The sequence below is a fragment of the Diceros bicornis genome, chromosome 24 (genome assembly GCF_020826845.1).
Source record: "Diceros bicornis minor isolate mBicDic1 chromosome 24, mDicBic1.mat.cur, whole genome shotgun sequence".
Lineage (NCBI taxonomy): Eukaryota > Metazoa > Chordata > Mammalia > Perissodactyla > Rhinocerotidae > Diceros > Diceros bicornis.
This window is the reverse complement of record NC_080763.1, coordinates 19,755,769-19,771,593: the sequence shown is the minus strand read 5'-3', so window position 1 is coordinate 19,771,593 and position 15,825 is coordinate 19,755,769. Positions and strand designations below refer to the sequence as shown.

Genomic DNA, 15,825 nt, shown 5'->3' with positions numbered 1-15,825 from the left:
CAATTTAGAAAGTAAACTGTGATGTCACAGATACAAAGTACCATCTGATTCAGCAAAATACTGACATCATAGTTGGAAGCAGGACCTTTGAATCCTAGATCCATAACTAACCTTGGACAAGGGACTTGACCTCTCTGATTCTCCGTGTCTAAATGTTTACCCTGGAGAATACCACCAATTTCACCGGGTTACTGAGAGGAAGAAATGAGACCACATATGTAATAAGCTCTCGGCACAGTGCTCAGCATAAATAAGTACTGCCCATTATTGTTGTGTTGCTGTTATTGCTGAAGGGAAAGTATCATGTAGCAATCACACCTGAAGGAGTTAAACAATACACACACACTAGTCTTTAAAAGTCTATCTAAATAGTGAAATGAGAATACCACAAAAATAAAAAAACAAAATCTACAAAGACCGTACGAAAGAGTTCTCCAAGGTCTAGCATATTTTACCACAATCTTTTTTAAAAGTGTAAGTTTTATTTCGACTTGAGTAGAAAATGTCTAAGATTTCATACACATTTACTACTTTACCTCCAAACATCTTGAAAATAGAAAAAATCTTTTAATAAAAATTAACTAATGTTTTAATAAGAAAGAGCTAAGAATGTTCATTAGCATTTTTTATAAAAGTAAAAAACTAGAAACGAGCTAAATGTCCATCAATATGGAAATATATGAAAAAATAATGCAGCTATAAAAAGAATGAGAGGGATTTATATATCCTAATATGGAATGATCAAAGACATGCTGTCAAGTTAAAAAAAAAAAAGAAAACATATGAATTAAGACTCCATTTTATGTTAAAACAACCAAAAAAATAACTTATGTTACATGCATACATACTTATGCACTTAAACGCATACACAAAGGATTGAAAGTATGCAACCAACGGTGACCTCTTGGTTTTACTCTGCATAATTCTGTTATTTGACTGTTTCAGTGAGACTCTATTTATATATTACTCATATAATTTATGAACCCCAAGGAAAGATAAGTTTTAGAAAGCACTTGATAGTTTACAAAACGATTTTGTAATCCTTTAAATAAATCTTTTAAAATCCTTTAACACATTATCTAATGTGATCCCCACAATAAGCATCTAGAATTTAAGGTAGTATCCTTACTTTAAAAGTGAGGACAGGGGCGGGCCCGGTGGCGCAGGCAGTTAAGTGGGCGAGCTCCACTGCAGCGGCCCGGGGTTCGCCAGTTCGCATCCCGGGCGCACACTGACACACTGCTTAACAAGCCATGCTGTGGTGGCATCCCATACAAAGCGGAGGAAGATGGGCACGGATGTTAGCCCAGGGCCAATCTTCCTCAGCAAAAAAAAAAAAAAGAGAGAGAGAGGAGGATTGGCAGATGTTAGCACAGGGCTGATCTCCTCACAGAAAAAAAAAAAGTGAGGACAGATTCAAGTATTTATTAATCCACAGTTAATAAATGCAGAGCCAAAACAGAAACAGGATCCCCTGACTCTAAATTCAGTGTTCTGGTCTTTACACGACAGCACCTCCATAAATTGAAAACAGTGGCATCTACACCGAGGCTCTCTAAATCTCTGCAGTGCTTCCGTTCAAGTGAAAGTTCATAGTACAGAGGAAAAGGCATCGAGTAGGAGTCAAAAGACCAGGGTTCTAGCGTTGACTGCATCACCACTAAGACTTCACAGTAAATCAAACTCTACAACAATGATTCTCCACGGGTGCACATCAGATTCAACAGTGATGCTTTTAAAAAATACTAACACCCAGGCCTGATCTCCAGAGAGGAGGACTTCATGGGTCTGGGGCATTTAGTACATTTATTTAAAGTTCCCCTGGTTATTCTACGGTGCAGGTTGGGTATGAACACAACTTTAGGATTTAATGTCTGCATCTGATAAAAATAAAAGATATTAAAAATCACTTGTGCTATGTGCTTTGCAGAGTTGAAATGAGGGATGAATGTTATAATATATGGGAAAGCTTCTTATAAACAATGAAATGCCTTACCATGGTAAAAGAATTATGTATTCATTCAAACATATACCACCTCTTCTGGGTGCCATGCATGTGCTTGGGATAGAGAGAGAAGGCATCACCCTCCAAAAGCGGGGGAGCTGCCACGTCCTCAAATAACTGCCAAGCAGTGGGGAAAACCACAGCAGTGACACAGCGGCAGTGGTGACCAGCCCAGCCTTGGGCCTGAAGGTGCACGGGGCGATGGTGGGAAGAGAGCTTAGAAAGACATGCACAAAGGAGACCCTTGAGCTACAACTTGGCATTCTAGACAGAGGGCACATCACACCCAGGCAAGTAGTTAGGATGGCCAGAGGTTCTCAGAGAGAGGTCTCGGGCCCTGGGGGTCCTGGAGACCTTTTCAAGGGGTCTGTAAGCTTAAAACCATCTTAATAGTAATACCCAAGACACATCACCACCAAACACTAGAAACAACCCAAATATCCTCCAACTGATAAACAGACACACTACAGTATACACACACATTGGAATAAGACTCGGCAATAAAAAGAAACAAATCAGTGATACACGTGACAGCATGGATGAATCTCAAATGCATTATGTTAAACGAAAGAAGCCAGACTCAAACAGTTACAGACTGTACGATTCCATTCATATGGCATTTGAAAAAAGCAAAACTATAGGGACAAAAAACAGGCCAAAGGGAGCTCAGGCTAAGGGCAGGAGAACATTACGTGGTGATAGAAATGTCCTATATCTTCACTGTGGTTACACAGCCATACTCATTTGTCAAAACCCACTGAAAAGAGTAGATTTCACCATATATAAGTTACACCTCAATAAATCTACCTTTTGAGAAGAACACTGTGCTCGGCGCCTTTATCACTCTCATTCTCTCCTAAGGGCAGTGTTTGCCAGAAGCTGCATGACTCTGATGATGTCATCACTCTACAGCCAAGGGAATGCAAGCTTATACATTCCTATTTTATTTTATTTATTTATTTTTATAATTTTATTTATTTTTTTTCCCCCAAAGCCCCAGTAGATAGTTGTATGTCATAGCTGCACATCCTTCTAGTTGCTGTATGTGGGACGCGGCCTCAGCATGGCCGGAGAAGCGGTGTGTTGGTGCGCGCCAGGGATCTGAACCCAGGCTGCCAGTAGCGGAGCACGCGCACCTAACTGCTAAGCCACGGGGCCGCCCTACATTCCTACTTTAAATGTTTCTCCATTTTAATTTCTAATAGAGTAAATAGTGATGGATATAACCGACATAAACAAAAGCTCTCTTGGGTCTTCAATAATTTTTAACAGTATAAAGGGTTTCTGAGACCAAAAAGTTCAAGAACCACTGCTATAGTTAATGTGGAGGCCCTGAATGTTCTAAACAGAGAGTAACAGGACCCAACTTGACAACGCAGAGTGGTGCAGGGAAATTAGCTAAGAAGTGACTACACAGGTCTGATGAAGGCTGCTCCTGGGATGCACTGGAAAGAAATTTTGTCCACACATCATCTGCAGCTTGCTGTAAATCCCAAGCCAGCTTCTCTCTACTGAACTGTCTCTTTGTGTGCTAGTGTTTCGTAAATGAATTTCTGTTAACTGGTAATATAGTTAGGAAACTAAATCTGCTGCAAGAGCCATCCTACAATGCATCACTGATGAGTGATTTCTGGATTATTCACTTGGTGCCACTGTCCCTCTTCAAAGAATGCCAATCATCTGAAATTGAGTTTTACATACTTTATACTTGAAAAGTAACCATGCTAAAGTACGAAAACTACTTTAGATGTGATTCAATACTTCAAAATCAATTAGGAAAATTAGGTAATTGATTAAAAAAACCAATATATTACTTCTTTGAAATATGCTTTCATTTATATCCAGAAACACTATGACAATCCCAACTTAGCACAAGTTTTTTCTACGCAATATGATTTTTTTAGATTTTGGGGTAGGGGGATTGTTTGGTTTTTGTTTTGTTTTTGATCTGCACAGGTCTCTTTCCTCTTGGGGAAAATTCATTTCTAAATACTAGCCCTGTAAATTCCAAATTATTTCAAGTACAGATCTTTTTCTACAATATTCTCATGCCCGGAATTATTATAGTAGTTTGGTATACCACAGAGGTAGAGAAATTAATCTTAAAACCATCCATGTCTTTAAGTTTTAAATAAATAGAAAATAGATAGATAGATAGACAATAGATTGATCAATCATAGGAAGGAAGTGGTAAGTATTAGAAGAAAGGATGATTTCCTCCCCCTAAAAAAAACTTAAATAGTTTTACAAGCCATTTTAAATGAATATATGTGTGTGTTTTAATTGCCATCACATATTGCCTCTCTAATTGTTTTAAGTAGCCAACCCCATTGACACCTCTTAGGTAATCCCAAACAGGTGGAAACCTGTCTGGAGAATTCAGTTTGCCACCTTTTTAAAAACTCACCTATTCATATCAAAGGGGGTAGGGGGAACTCCAAACTTCTGCCAAAGTAGGTGTGTATTATTAAGATAAAGTAAAATTAGATCCTTACCTGAAAGTACAGTCCTTTTGATCTACCTCTTATACAAAAATCTTGGAAATTAGGTTACAGTCAGTACTACAGGAGATTCAAATTTGAAATTGAACCTATGGATTGAAAAGGGGGAATAATTAATTTGAAATACATGCACAAGGAAGATAAAAACATCAATTTGATCAAAGATGAAATTTCCTTACACTTGTTAAAGCCAAATGGTTTCTGCAGGAAACCTGTTTTCTGTGACTCAAATCCAAAATGGAAAACGTGGGTGGTTCTTCCTGTCTTACCATTAGAAGTCAGCCAATTGGCTGATGAAGTTTTCACACAACTTAAGCTCAAACTCTAGCCTTCCATCTGCTCTAATACTGCCATACCTTAGTGGAACGAGAAAGGAATAAAGGCTCTCTTCAGCCTCAAAGTATGTCTTTAATGGGTTCCTCTGGCTTATTCTATCTAGACCATATTTGAGCAAACTGCCAAGTTCTTCACAACTTCAAATCCAGAAGATGTGAAAAATAATGAGAGCTAAATCACAAAATAATTCAGGGACTTTAAAGCTCTCTCTCACTTCAGAGCTATGATTTTTAAAACACGATAAACTAATCCCTCTCCAGTACTAAGCTGTAACAGCAGCCTAACTGTGGAGCAGGGGCTTCCAGCCCAGCTATCTCCACCATTGCTGCACTTCTTCCCCACCCACAAGGCACTCACTATTTGCCAAGACGTGCCTGCCAACAGATACTGTATTTGAACTTCTAAACATATGACTCTGCCAGAGTAGAATATGAATCCAATAATTCTGTAGGGTATTTCTGCATATCCACCTAGAGCTAGTAAACTAGCTTGAGTGATACAGACAGCTGAAAACACACACACAACAGTATGCCTTCAAGGAGAAAAAGATAATGGGCACATGATGGTAAAACAATCATGTATATGTTTTTGCCAAAGACCTTCTTAAAGTTACACCTACAGTCAACAGAAAATCTGCAAATACAAGACAATAAAAATTCAGACAGCTACTTCCAACATTAATATGAGGCCTCCAAGTGGCAAACTGCTCAGGGGTAGCGACCGTCCAGTTCCTAAAGTTTCCAGGTCCAATTTGAAAATTCCTCATGCCTTAGGAGGTTTCTTCTCAAAAATGCTAAGAAGATCATATAGCTCACCCTGCTTAGCAGAGAAAGGCCTTTCACGAGCCACCAGTGACTGCTCAGCAAGTTCTCACTAATGATTCCTCTGGTGGTCACACAGGAAAACCCACGGACTAGACTAAAGCAAAGGGCACGGAGGCTCCCAAAATATTCATCTCAAGGGACCTGTTTTGTGTGGAGACAATGAAACTTGAAATACGCAGACTGTACCTTTAAATTTTAGAAAATATGTGTATGGAAGCACTAAGCAGATCAAGAGCAAATACACATCATAAGCTCTTAGAGCTGGAAGAGACCCCAACACCCCATTACCAAAGGAAAACTCTCATTTTACAGATAAGACTAAGTCAAAGTCTCCTGACTGCCAGCCCAACGCTCCTCCTATTACATCCTGCTTTCTAATCAATGTGGGAACCACATTTCGGAGCATATTAAAACCCAGCTACAACTCAGTTGCATGATAAAGATTTTATTTATTTTTTTTCCCCCAAAGCCCCAGTAGATAGTTGTATGTCACAGCTGCACATCCTTCTAGTTGCTGTATGTGGGACACGGCCTCAGCATGGCTGGAGAAGCGACGCGTCGGTGCGCGCCCGGGATCCGAACCCAGGCCGACAGCAGCGGAGCGCGAGCACTTAACCGCTAAGCCACGAGGCCAGCCCCACGGTTGCATGATAAATATCTCATTTAACCATGTGTTGCAAAAGAAACAACTAACATAAAAGATTAAGAAGCAAAAATCTTTATAGTACTCTCTGCTGGGGAAGGGGTGGGGTAGGGCTAGCTGTCTTTCTCCACACAAGCATGGTCTAATTTTATGGTCAGGAAAAAATTACATACAAATTATATACACAAATCATCTCTCTCACTCTTTTTTAAAACTGATCACTTCCAAACCAGTACTTCTAGCAAAAGAGATACAAAACATGATGTCTGACTTCACTTACACAGAATGCTGAAATGGCAAAAATAGCAATCCTTTCTTCTCAAGTTGAGGTTTAAAATACTTTCTAAATAAGGTATTTTCCCTGTATAATTAATTTCCTCTAATATATTTAACTTCAGAACAGATCAAGTAGATCCCCACTGTAGTTTTCTTTAAAAATCCTGATTTTTTAATACTTCTAAGACAATAACCTAACGTGATCTTTCCTTCTGTTTATTTCCTCAATTCCAAATGACAATTCTTCAAATAAGCACATTTTTGCAAACTTAAAAAAAAAAAAAACCACATGGTTATACACATAAAAAGAGAAAGATATAAATAATTTGTATAGGATGAAATATCTGCATGAATTTTTGAAATTTTTAAGATAAAACATAAATCTCTAGACAAACTCATAATTGCTCCCTGGGTTATCTCCAAACAGAGGCTCTATCTGTTATATATCTCTCTCACTCCTCTCCTATTAAGGATACTTCAGTGAAAACTGTGACAAAAATTAGTACCAAGTCTACCATTAATTAGTTGTGTGATACTGGACAAGTCATTCAAGCTTTTTTAGGCTTAAGCTTACATAAAAAGTCAGAATGTTTTATTTCTAAGACTTTTTTAGATTTCTTAACATCTTCCTAAGACATTATCATCTTTACTTCTCTTGAATTCTAAAAGTCAAATATATCTTTAAATAATAAAAATGAGCATTTATAAACTACATTATGCCCTCGAACTTACTAGAAGACGACCAGCAGCTTAGCTAAATGAAAATTTTAGAACATTATAGACTTTATCAGCATTAAATGTATCTCTTGTCTCACATTTTAGCTTTTCCAAAAAGGTTCAGAAACGTACTCTCACAGCGGAATGACTCTGCGGGAGCATCTTTCCACCCTTTGGAGACCATGATCCCGCCTTCTTCCCTGCCCTATCGCCTCAGCACCCTGATACTCAAGATACCGATATCTGGTGTGCTTTTTTTGCCACCATGTTGAAAATGAAAACCTTTTAAATCAATTATGTTTAAAACCAGCTACTATCCAAGTCTATATGTGAGAATCTCTGTGTGCATTTTTATCATTTAGCAATCTAGATTTTAATATCTAAAGAATTTGTTCCACTAATAGCTGAAAATTTAATGATATTTTTCATCTGAATCCGAGCTCCTTGTTTATTGCCAAATAAGCAAGAAAGTTCCAGAATACTGTAACACAACTCACACCCTTAAAATAATTTATTTTCTTTATATACCAACTGATGGTTTTGCCATCTCCAATGAGTTCATGAATAAAATAATCACTGGGAGGGAGAATCTGTCGTTTCACTAGGAGGAATCCTAAAGAGCAGCTGCTCTTGCCAAGTTCATTCATTCAAGACATATTCATTGAATATCTACTGTGGAGCCGCATCATTTATTCTTCCTGCAGGGGATACACAAAGAAACTGACAAAGTCTGCCTTCATGGGGCTTGCAGTCTGATGGAGGAGACACACAATAAGCAGTAAACATAATATATAGACAAATTATATATAATGTTAGAGGGGATACGTGCTATTCAAAAGAAAAAGGCCAAGATGGCAGAATAAGGGATTCAGGAATGAATGGAGGGCAGGGGGGCTGCCATCTTATACAGAGTGGGTCAGGGTAAGACTCACTACAAAGGCAGCTCTGAGCAAAGACCTGAAGGAGGTGAGAAGTGAACCAGACTGAATTTTCCTAGTAATTTTTACCTGGCACTGACTATGCATGTAATAACAAACGCCTTATCAAAAGCTGTGTATGAACAAATTTATGAATAGCCCGGAAAAGTAAAAAGAAGAGAGCTGTAACCCCTTTCATTTTTGGAGCTTATTTTCCCAAGTGAAACTTACATCTTCAATCAGGCATGTACATTGTGTGTTTTTCCCCCCACGTATTGTTCTGAACAAAATTCTTCTATGATTCATATTCCTCAAAACCCAAGAACAAATTTCCAAGTATTCATTTGACACACAGAAGAGCACCAGTGTTATCCAACCAACAAGAGACACTGAGACCCACTGAGACACCCCAACTACGATGTCAGGACTTAAAATAGCAGTATGGGAACCCAGGAGCACTGAAGCTCTTTCCCACTATGGAGAAACCTCTGCTTCCCTAGATGGTTTAGTGGAATAAGACCGGGCTGTGACATCAGGAGGCCTCACCACCAACCAGCTATACAACCTTGAGCAAATCACTTCAGTCCCTGGGCTTTGGTTCCCTCAACTATAAAATTAGGGTACTGGGCCACATGATTTCTAAGTTCCTTCTAGGGCTAAGTCCATTCCAGAAAAAAACATTACGTAAATGACCATATATGAAAAATTACAGTAATGTACGCTCTATTAACCCACCATCACAGATCCATACACTTTAATTTATTCTTCTAATATCAGTAATGAATTTATACTGACCCATGCATAAAGTCACAACTCGCCCTCTCTGATCAAAAGATTCACAAGAATGGGTCTTAACTAGCTTACCAAGGATAAAAGAACATGCAAAAAGATGATATCCTTGTCTTAGCTTTATTATCAACATACTCTTATTAGACTAATAAGGAAATTCTAAAGTAACACAAGCATGCAACTGCTGGGGTTTTAAATATTCTTTATGTACCACCACCCCCAATTTTAAAAAGTGTGTTTTTTAAATAGTAGACTTCCTTTTTGTTTTTTGTGTGTGTGTGTGAGGAAGATCAGCCCTGAGCTAACATCCATGCCTATCCTCCTCTTTTTTTTTGCTGAGGAAGACTGGCCCTGGGCTAACATCCGTGCCCATCTTCTTCCACTTTATATGGGATGCCGCCACAGCATGGCCTGACAAGCGGTGTGTTGGTGCGCGCCTGGGATCCGAACCCAGGCCGCCAGCAGCAGAGCGCACGCACTTAACCGCTACGCCACGGGGCCGTCCCAATAGTAGACTTCCTTAAAAGTTACTTGGAATCCATCAGTATTCTTACTATTGTATTATTTCACACAGGTGCTGAAATGAGCATCTGTTATTCAGGAGGCCCAAAATCTTTGGTCCACTCTCACCACAGTTCAATAGTTCCCCACTGTGTAAGGCCCACCTTCTCAACGTAGAATTAAAAAAGGAAGCAAATAAACCCATCAGGAATGGAGGAATTATGTTTCCTGCCTTCCTTGCCCGATAGTACAGGCAGACTTATGACTTAGGTTCTGCCAATCAGATGCACCACACAGGACTCCTTCAGAACAGTTACATGGGGAAAGAAGCAAGGTGGCACAGTACGAGAGCATCCACTTTGCTGGCAGACAAAAGCAGAGTGATTCTGCTTCTGGTTTCCTGATTTGGAGCACCCTGACCCAGGCAGGGGCAGCAGCTCCTCGGAGGGCCAGTTCCACGGTGCAGTACTGGCAACCATTCCCAGAAAGTCAGCCTCCAGCCTCCTTCTTCATCCCTCCTGATGATTCGCTAAGCTACCTATCACCCTTAATAAGTCCCTTTCCACTTACACTAACTAGAATAGATCTTAGTATCTGTAACTAAAAACCCTGACCAATTCACGTAGCACATATTCCTTTCATTATTTCCATATACAAGAGCTGAGATTGAAAGACACAAGTAACGCACAGAACATTCCACTATAAGTCAAGAGTTCTTTGTTTCCAGCCAGGGCTCAAATCCACAATCAACACATCCAACCCTTCCTTATATGTAGTTTCTCATAAATTTCATCACCTCTGCCATGCAAGAAGAAGAAAATGATTTTTGTCTAACTTTCTATCAATAAAGAGTCTGATGACAGTAACTTGGCAAAATATTTGAGAACAGGATACAATAAACATCGCTTTCTAGACCAGCTCAAGTTTATGGAGAATCCTACAGAGTTAGGTAGCACTTTTGGAACATTCCTAACCTGCAGACAAGGTGACCTAATGCTGTGTTGGAATGCCAAAATGATCGGCACTCTGTGCCAAGGCACAACTTAACTCACACAGCAGCAATGAACTTTTCACTTATTTGCTCCCATCCCTCAGGGCAAGATAATCATGTTAAAACCACAGACACATCAGGTAACTAAAATACGACACCATTACCTAACACCAAAAGCAAACTGGAAACGCTGAAAAGTGATTATGCATGTTAAAGTTCTCGTCTTGGTAGAAAGACATTAAGTCCCATAAAATCCGTTGGCAAAGATGGGAAAAGTAATCAGTTGTTAATAATACTGTTCTTTAACATGGCAATAGAATCTTACAAAGGACATTTGATATCTTTGAATAATCAAATGACTCTGTACTATCAAACTGCACAAAATATTTCTCAGGTCATACTCAAAGGCAAAACTTTTATATAATAGATCATTTACACACTTCTGAAGCCAATTAATGACACTGATACTTATTCAGAAGGCGTCTCAATGCTCTGCCAGATAGAAAGTGGGTATTCAATTCAAAGGAAAACACAAGTATGCATCAACGGAGATTCAAGACCAGTCTACTAAAGTCCGTGCCAAGCGAGCTCTGGGTCACTGCCTCTCAGAGCAGCTCCAACTCTGTTACTGCAGTACCACCTCCCCCCCTCCTGCTGCCCCCAACTGCTTTTATCAAATGCTTTGTCATCCACTTAGCTGTTAACACTGGTGGTGGGGAGAATGGGAATACACAAAAATTAAAACATAACAATATCTTCCCTTAAGGACAGGGCGAATCAATTTGCGAAAGAAAACTTAGAGCTTGGCTACCTCAAAACAACATTTTAGAAACAATAATTTCATAGAGCCTAACAGCAAAGAATTTACTAAGATGAGTATCGAGCTTTACTATGATTACACGTGTACCATATGTATCCTTTGGAGGCATCTGGCTCACTCTCTCTTTTTTATTTTTTATTTTTTTAAGAAATGAAGTATTTCTGGGCTAGAGATGACACGTGGCCTACTTTGAAGTTTTGTACGGTTGCTCATATTTAGACTGTAACCTCAATCAATCTTATTGCAAGTTTAAGGACGGATATGATGCTCATTTATCAACAGTACAGAAACCAAAGAATACATACGTAATCCTACAGATCAGTGATTCCCAAAGCTGGTCTGCAAAATAACAACTGCATTTGTAGGCCCTCAGAGAAATGAGAAAAAAAGAACTTGTTCACGAGTATTTTACAAAGCTAAATTTACCCCATTTAAAGAGTTGCCCTCTATTCTAAGATTATGTCCTTCCTCTCCTTTTGGTATTCAAACGGCCTTTCTTTATAAAATGCTGAACATTTTTTAAAAATTACATCCATAAATGCACAAGCCCCGTACCACTGTTCCAGATCTTCCACACCTTCTCCATCTCCAACATTCCAACTCCCCTCCTCCCAGTTGCTCAGGCCAAAAATAGAAATAAAATAAAACATAATGCCAGTCTCAAGTCCCCTCTTTCACACCCCGCTTTCAGACCATGAGCATATCCTGTCACCTTACTCTCAAAACGTATCCATCTTCAACCACTTCTCACCACCACAATGAAGATACAGAACATTTCCATCACCCCAAAAGGTGATATCAAGATGGCCAATAAACACATGAAAAAGCCTTTAAACTGCATTAGTCTTCAGGAAAATACCAATTAAAGCCACAATGGGGTACTTCTATACACCCACGAGAACAGCTCAACTTAAATGGCAGGCAAAACCAAGAGTTGCCAAGAATGTGGAGCTCTCATATGCCATGACGGATATATAAATTGATACAACCACCTTGGAAAACTGTTTCTCAGTATCTGCAGAAGTAAATATACACATACCCCATGACTCAGCAATTCCACTCCTAATTATATCCCCTAGAGATGTCTTCACCAAAAGGACATAGGCAGGAATGTTCACGGCAGCATCATTCGCTAACCAGAGACAGGAAACAATTGTGGTATTGTCATACAGTGGAATGCTCTACAGCAACAAAAATGAATAAACTGCAAATATTTGTAAGAACACGGATGAATCTCACAGACACAATGTTGAGTGAAAGAAGCCAGAGACAAAAGAATATATTATGCATGCTCACATTAACTGGCCCAACAAACTAAGTTACAGTATTAGTAATCAAGGGGTAATACTTTGACTGCAAGGGGGTAACCAGCCCTTCTGAGGGGCTAGTAATATTCTCTTCTTAATCTGAGTGCTGATTCCAAGTCTATTCACTTTGTAAAAATTCATCCCACTGTATATTTGTGCTTTTTGCATTTTTCTGTATGTTTGTTCTAACAATATGAAGTCTGTTTTGTGTGTGCGCGCGTGTGAGGAAGATCAGCCCTGAGCTAACATCCATGCCAATCCTCCTCTTTTTGCTGAGGAAGACTGGCCCTGGGCTAACATCCATGCCCATCTTCCTCCACTTTATATGGGACGCCGCCACAGCATGGCTTGACAAGCGGTGTGTCGCCGCGCGCCCGGGATCCAAACCAGGGAACCCCGGGCCGCCGCAGCGGAGCACGCACACCTAACCGCTTGCGCCACCGGGCCACCCCCCCCGCCTTATTTTTCTTCTTTTGTACTTGTCAATATCTAACGTGCTATCTTACATACTAGATATACTTTACAAACTTATCCTGTATACTGTTTCCACCCAATTAAACTGTAAGTTCCATGAACCCAGGTATTTTGTCCATCTTGCTGAGTACTGAGTCCCTAGTGCCTAGAACAACACCCAGCAGAAAGCAGGCAGGAAATCTGATTTAATGATTAATTATACAGCCTTGCCCAATTTAATTATGTTTGTGGATTCAAGCCATAAATTATCACACTCATCACGGTGTGATTAAACAATAGGCCAGCTGCTGTTCTGGGTCAACATTTCTCGACATGGTTTCGAGACCTCTTATCTTCCCCATCATCCTCTGGACACTCAAGTTTTTCAAATTTCCACATCAGGCTCCGGCCAGCCTGGAGTATAACAGACCACTCCTCTAATTCTGTAACATCTGTTTTTATAAAGGAAGCCTAAGGCTGTGTTAACTTTTTTCTTAGCCATTTCCACTTTGTGGACTCATGAGTTCAGGGTCAAATAAAATTAACCAAGAAACTGTGAAAGATGACATGAGTGGAGCCATATTAAAGTAGAGCCAGAGCAGCCATTTCAGAGGAACTGTCTTGCACGTCTTGTTTGCTTTATCTTCCAAACTGGACCAAACCACCAACATTCCAAAGAAATCAGTAAGGACAAGGATATCCTGTTTGTAAGGACTGATGGAACCCGACTTTGCTGATGTCCAGATCGCTCACCAATCAATGAAGCACAAGTCTCTCCTTTTGCCTGATGATCAAACCTCAAGCCAATCGATGAAGGACAAACCTAGCCTTACCTCATCTAGCACCAATGAACTCTTCTTTAATACAACTCATCTCATCCTCCCTTTTTCCATAAAAACCCTAAGCCCCTCTCTGGTAATCAGGACACTATTTGGGTTTCTACCTGAATCTATGCTCCCCGAACTGTAATTCTTTCATCCCAAATAAACACTTTGCCTCTTAGACTGGTTTCTGGAGGTCGACAAAACTTAATTCTACTTGATTTTTCTTTCCTTCATATAAACATACAAATCAAGAAATATTCCTATCCTATAATGAGGTCTTTGGCTTCTGGTTATAAATGTAGAAATTTTGGGGTATCTCTATCTACTCCTACCGTAAGTTTTAGTTCACCATCGCAACCCTTGAGTTCTTTTAAAGCAGTGTTTGTCAATCTTTTGTCGTTATTGCTCCTTAAGGAGACTTTTTAGACATCTTTTCTTAAATCTCCCCTATGAAATTTTAATATCACAGATATACTGAATATCTGTGTATGTACTTATGTATATTGTGCTCTAAACATTAAAGAATAAAATTTACTGCCCCCACCCACCCCAGCAATTTCACTTCTTTGAACATGTAGTTGATTCTGTCAACTACATTACTTAACCTTTCTAACCTTACTTCACATGCAAACTTGTCAACAATAAAACCATTTCAACCAAAGATAAAAGTTGTAACCAACCAAAGTCAAGTACAGAGTCCAACAGCACAGTAGGAAAGGCTTCCCTCCCAGCTGACACAAATCCACTAAATCTTCTGTTTTTAAAGTAAACTTTTTCAACACGCTACAAACCCATCAAATACTCAGTTCCTATTTTCCATCTTGTTCATATGGACAATATTTCGTAAAACTAAACACTTTGTTGAAATCAAAAGACAGGAGATCCTTATCTAATAACCTATCTAACCTTCTTAAAATCTATTTTAAAAAGAAAACAGTATTAGCACAGAATAACTTATTTTAGCCTTTCCCAAATCCCTCTAGAATCTGCTCCTTTTCTTGGCCTCCTGGACCACATAATCCCTACCTTCACTCTTGTAAGAGTTTCCTCTTTCCCTAGGCTCAGATTAGGACTTTTTATTTTCTACATTATTAGCAAACTTTTTAAATGCAAATCTGATCATTCTGCTCCCTGGATATTTAAAGCCTTTCCAAGCTCCTCCTGCCTGTAAGATAAAAGTTCCAACTCCTCAGCACGATATGCAATGCTTTTCACTATGAGGCCAATCAGTGGCAATATTTTCCCATGTCTAGAAAGCTTTTTCATAAACACTTTACCTCGTACGTACAGCAGAAATGCTCTTACACTCAAGCCCCAGCTCCTACCTGCCCTACCCACCCTCCCCACTTTCCCATCGTCTGCTCATAATGCCACCTCTTCAGAGACTTCCTCTTCTGCCCTCTCCTTCACAACCAGCTTTACAGGCACTCTGCATACATCGGGTAATTACTTGCTTATCAGTCTGTTTCCCCCACAGCTGAGCCATTCAAAGAATATGTGCAAGGAAATGCACTAAGAATACTTGCTACAAGCTGATCTCCTCAACGGGGAAGTTGACATTCCCTTTCCTAACCCTGGCACCAGGAATACCAGGAACCCATGGGAACTAGAAGCCCAATAAATGTTTTGTTTTGTTTTTTTTAATTTTTTTAATTTGTTTATTTATTTTCCCCCCAAAGCCCCAGTAGATAGTTGTATGTCATAGCTGCACATCCTTCTAGTTGCTGTATGTGGGACGCGGCCTCAGCATGGCCGGAGAAGCCATGCGTCGGTGTGCGCCCAAGATCCCAACCCGGGCCGCCAGTAGCGGAGGGCGTACACACTTAACCGCTAAGCCATGGAGCCGGCCCAATAAATGTTTTTGGAATGACAGAAATCATCCTGGCTCCGGGTAATGACTACCTTTTCTAATCAGTGTTAT

At 39.7% G+C, this 15,825-nt stretch overlaps 1 protein-coding gene across 13 annotated transcripts in view; it reads right to left on the bottom strand.

Moving 5' to 3' along the window:
- The window catches only part of SIPA1L1 (signal induced proliferation associated 1 like 1), a 357,896-nt gene that overhangs the window by 317,077 nt on the left and 24,994 nt on the right, over positions 1 to 15,825 (bottom strand). For 10 of the 13 annotated variants that reach the window (XM_058567248.1, XM_058567256.1, XM_058567261.1 and 7 more), the window contains exon 2: positions 4,501 to 4,595. The exons of the other annotated variants lie outside the window; for them this stretch is intronic. The gene's annotated coding sequence lies outside the window, so the exon portion shown is untranslated. The remainder of the gene's footprint in view (positions 1 to 4,500; positions 4,596 to 15,825) is intronic. 13 annotated transcript variants of the gene reach the window in all.